Consider the following 6,000-nt stretch of genomic DNA (forward strand, 5'->3'; position numbering starts at 1 on the left):
CACTCCACCTCACAGATTCATTCATTCAAAGTCACATCTTATTTTGCACACTATTCTTTTACTACAAATCTCTCACTCTTTTGCATTTCGGCACTATCGGGCCCTATTATTTCTTTGCTTTTTCTCTCATCTTTTAAGTTATTATTATCTCTCATTTTCACCTAAAAGTATATAATTATACTGAAAAATACATGTAAGTACGGCAAGTTCCATCTCAGCAACTTTGCACTTGGACATATTAGCTGGTGATGCAAGCATTTAAATACAAGACAAGATTAGATGGCATACCAACTAAAATGCATTCAAACTAGTAACATAGTGATGATCGAATGAAGTTTTGTACTATGTGAGTGCATCATAATACTTTTATAGGAAAAATTATGATAATTTTCTGCAAGTTTTAAAGTTATGATAATTTTCTTTCAAACAAGTAATCATTTTTGGGATATGTGGTTGTTCCTCCCAAACAAGTATTACTTTTAAGAATTAAATTATTAACCTTTTAGTTATCTTAACGATCTAGTGGAACCTTACCCGACTAGAATAACACTTTGTTGGTTCAAAGCTTCACTTTTTAAAGAAGGTAATTGCTCACGATCTTTCATGGAAATAAAAGATAATGATTTTGAAAAAATGAAAATTTGAGAGTAAAAGTTTACAATGCATGTAATATTAATGAAGATAGTGGATGAATAAGATCCATTTATTTTGGAATTAAAAAATATATTTAGCATTTGGAGGTTCATTTTTACTTTGGTTGCTATCTAACATTTAAAATAAATATGTTTTTTTTAATTAATAAACCAAAGTATATTATTAAAAGTGAGTACGAAATGTACTCATCAAAACCAACTGTTACATAGGGACCTCATATTAAGCTGGCATACAACACAAAAGTGTGCAACACCAATCTGAAGAAAAAGAATATTTTGGTTTCCCATATAGGAAAACTAAATCCAACATTTCACCTTCACAAAAACCAACAAACAACACTATCACAACCATCCCCACAAAAAATAACATCATCAAGAAAATGTTTACAATAGATATATTAAGTATTGGAAAATGTTTACTTCAATTATGTAAAAAAAATTTGTATGATTATGACATAACCTAATATTCATGTATTAGTCATTTAATAAAAGTTATACACATGAATAATGAATGATGTATTAATAGTAACAAAACTTTAAATTAAGACTGTAAAAATGTTTAACTCGTTATTATACTTAACACTAATATATCAAAATTTGGTATATTTCTTTGGAGTTGTTTCACTAATATTACTTGTGAAGAAAATTTCTTTTAGGTCACAATATCATAAATTCTAGCTCAACTTTGGAATGCAATAGATTCTCAGCATTGAGGATACTGACATATATCTGACTTCGCCATTAGTGGCATGTTTGCATATCTGAGATGAACTATTGTGTTGTTGAGTATGGACCCCTTTGACATGCTATAAGAAAGATAGATTGTACAACTGAATGACGATAGAGAAATGGATGAACAGTGTAACAATAGGGACATTGCAGATACATGGTTCCCTGCTGAATGATTTCTCTGGCCCCTGAATCCTGAAATATAACATCAACTTTAAAAACTGAACAACATATAATCCAATATGCCAAGCATGCATGTTCGGGAGTGAAGTAGGTTGTGAGTTCAAGCATCACCCATTGCAAATTTAAAAAATAAAAGCAGGGTATAGAATGGTTTGATGGCTATGGGTGAGGTGAATGAGACTGGGGATTTGAGTCTCACACATGACAAAACTAAAATACTAATAATTGCCGATAAAAAGAATAAGCATGCATGTTGAAACACTAAGTTTTAATGCAGATTAAATAGTATTACTGTAGCTTGGGCCACACTAATTGTCTTCACTGCTGATAACATTTACAACAGTACCAAATATGATGACTTTCTGAATATGACCTTACAATATGGCTCAAGCCCAGTCTCTGCATTAAACATGTGCTATAGCTACTAGTGTCATCAAATTTTTTAATTATGATGACATAATAATAGTAAGTAATTATTATATAATATGACTATAAACTACATATGTAAAATGGAGATAGAAATATTGGTATAATGACAATGGTTGCTATAATAATTTACATCATGGAGATAGAACATTTTTTCCCCAGACATTAGGTGTATTTCTTTCAAACTAGAACTTAATGTGGAAAAGGATGCATGTCCATTATGCAGGAAAGGAAATCTGAAAAGGTAGCGTTTGTGGGAGTGGCTGAATGAGACTGTGACCTGTGAGAGGTAGCCACTGCAAATAAGGTCATTCATTCAATTCAAATGCAACCCCAGATAGATTGGCCTCAGTATCAGAGTCTCAAAGGTAACCCTAAAAGTCTAAGAACACTTTGTTATGAGTCACATATTGACTAGAATAACTCGTTACTTTCGAGTTGAATTCTTCTCATGTGCTTAAGTCCTAACATCCTTTTCCTATTTTAAGTATGTGATTAGCTTCGACTGTATAAATTGGTTCCTTGCAGATGAATGAACAATAATAGGACTCAAATATGAAGAATATAGATGAATGAACCATGAAGAATGCTGAGTCAAAGTATGTCCTAATGTTGGAAGTCATCCTAATCTTATTAGTTTGCTTTTTATTTTACAAATGTTCATTTATTTTTAATATCCTTTAATAGTTATCTTTATCTCATTTGTTGCTTGTAACTAAACCTCTATACGTAGATTCTCTCCAAACCTAAAAAACAATGAATAAAATAACGAGAAAAAATGTATACACCGACGGTATAAAAGTTTTTACACTGGTATTGTATTACTCTCATTCATTTTTAATTATCATTTACTTTTTAGAAAAAGTAATTCAGATGAATTGTAGATGATGCATCTTTACACTGTCAGTGCATAGATTTAATACTCTAAAAATATATTCTCTTCTTTTATAACCCGACATCTCTTCATCAGAATCGACCATATACTAAGTTGCAAGCACATGCTGAATCGCTCATTGACACGCATGAAATTCACACTGTAAAAACTATCATTTCCGTTCCAACACAACTTGCTCAGTACGCTACAAAAACAAACAAACAAACAAACTGAATAATAAACCTCTCACAGTCTCTTCCACTTTTAATTATCGTTCTATTAGTAATTATTTACAATTTTTCTGTTTTTTTGTGGTATATTATTCCACTTCATTTAAGGTATAAACTCATGGTCCTGTAAATAAATACATGTGTATAAATACGTGGAGTTGTTGAATAAATGACAATGGAGGACCCACTTGAGAGGGATAGTGACCCACAATGATGCAAGATACCACATGATCACGGTGTGATGATATAATATGTTATGTTATGTTATCGTTTTGTTTATTTTATGTTATAATAACATAATAATACAAAACCTGATCGAGAATGCAATCATGTCTTATCCCACTCCTTCATCACATTCACACAAAAGGGGTCATAGATCTAGGAGTGATTGGATTAAGATCCTGTAATTAAAAAAACAGTTTCTATGAAAATAAAGGTTCTAAGGATATATATATATATATATATATATATATATATGTTTTCCTTATTACGCTGGTCAAGATTAAATTAAACTATAAAAAAGGGGTCGACTTCAAGATTTTTAAAAATGCAATTGGCTAAATACTTGGTAGAGAGAAATTATTTATCATTCATACTTCATAGTAAGATAATTACTTATTTCACTCTATTTGTGTTTTTTGTATAATTAATGTAAGATAATTACTTAATAAGTTAAACATTAGACATGAGAGACTTATACTTATTTTATAGGCTTGAGAGACTTATACTTTATAAAGCATGGATTCGTCAAACATCCTTACGTGTCGGTGTCCGACATGTATCCGACATGGATACGCTCAGATTCACGAAGGATACGTATCTATAGAGTATCCAAAAATTAAAAAAATAAAATAAAATAAATAAATATTAAGACACGTATCCAATTCGTTTTCAATAAAATATAGGATATATTGATTCGTTTTCAGTAAAGTATATGATATATAGATTCATTTCCAATAAAACAGGATAAGATAGATTCGTTTTTATTAAAATATGATAAGATATATTTGTTATGGAGGGCAATGATTTCAGGATAGATTCGTTTTCATTAAAATAAGATAAGATAGATTTGTTATAGAGGTAATGATTTTAAATTTTCATTATATTTTTTACTTTGAATATTTTGATTTACACCTATAATTTTATCATATTTTATGTGTTTTTATTATTTTATATGTGTATCCCTGAACGTATCGTATCTTGTATTTTGGAAAAAATGCGTGTCGACATATCGGATACGTATCGTACCCGACACACGTATTAGTATCCGTGCTTCATAGCTTATACTTATCTTATAGGCTTGAGAGACTTATACTAATATGGTACTTTAAGAGATTATACAAATAGGATAATAGTTTTATATCTTGGTCAAGAAAACTAATTAAAAAATTGTAATAATTAACATAAAAAGTGGGATAATAATGAAGTTATTAAATAAGCTGAATTAATGGCAGACATGCTTTAGACATATTAGTTTTTTGATAGATCTCCAATGGTAAAAATGCAGATAACAGTGGCGCCTTTTTAATTTTGAGCAAACATTTAACATTAAAAACTCAACTACTTTGTAGCAAAGTACATATTGATTTATGTAAGAAGCTACTTGTAGATGTATAGTGCATAGGTGGAAGAAGAAAAAAAAATATATATGCAATGATGATATTATATGAGCTTTATATATTATTATTAAATTAATCACCAATCACATTTAATTATCATTGACTCTTCAAAATGTAATACAAATAAATTATGAATTATAAATTATATAATAATTGTTAAATCTTCAAACACAAATACTGCACTTAATAAGCAATGAATGCAATTAACCAAGAACAATATGAGAAGATGATGAATTGTGTTTAATCTCTCTGCACACACAACTAGCATACAATCATGCAAGAAAACAAAAGAAGAATAGTGTATTTAGTGAGAAAAGATTGATGTATATGAGAGAGTAATTGGATGAAAAGTTTATGTATTACTCTTTATATAATCAAATGAATTACAAAAACTATTTATAGTAAGATTCTAAACTACCAACTAATTCCAACTAACTGAACTTACTATCTTTGGAAGTTCCTAACTATATCAAAACTAACCCTATAAGAAGCTGAATTACTTCTAACACTACCCATTAATTCAATTCTTATCCTTTTCACCCAAACATACAACTCCTAGTTTGTGTCTAAGTTCTTCAAACTTCCATTTCTTCAATGGTTTGGTGAATATATATGCAATCTGATTTTCAGAATTTCAGAACTCCAACTTGAGCCTTTCTCTATTCACTTGATCTCGTAAGAAATGAAAACGTGTCTCAATGTGCTTGCTTCTTCTGTGTGGAACTGGGTTCTTGGCAAGATTTATGGTTGATTTATTATCAACCATTAGCAACATGCTCTCTCCTTCCTTCCTAAGCTTTAGTTCTTCGAGTAAGGTTTCCAACCAAGCTGATTGGCAAGCAGCCATACAAGAAGAGATGTATTCTGCTTCACATGAGGATAGAGCCACCACGATTTGCTTCTTGGAACACCACGATATTGGAGCATCACCAAGCATGAATGCATAGCCTGATGTACTCTTTCTTTCACCCTTATCTCCACACCAATCTGCATCACTATACCCAACCATGTTGTGTTTGTTTGTGTTACTGCAAGTTTTATTGGGAAGTAACAAACCATACCCAATTGTTCCTTTGATGTATTTAAGCAATCGTTTTGCAGCAAGTAGATGAGATCTCTTTGGTGTTTACATAAATCTACTCACAACTCCAGCACCATAAGTAACGTCAGGCCTTGTATTGCATACATATCTCAAACACCCTATCATTTGCCTAAAGAGCGTGTTATCTACTGCTTGATCTTCATTAGTTGAGGTGCTAGAAATTCCAGTTTCAACTGGTGTAGAA

This window comes from Lupinus angustifolius, chromosome LG01 (genome assembly GCF_001865875.1).
Source record: "Lupinus angustifolius cultivar Tanjil chromosome LG01, LupAngTanjil_v1.0, whole genome shotgun sequence".
NCBI lineage: Eukaryota > Viridiplantae > Streptophyta > Magnoliopsida > Fabales > Fabaceae > Lupinus > Lupinus angustifolius.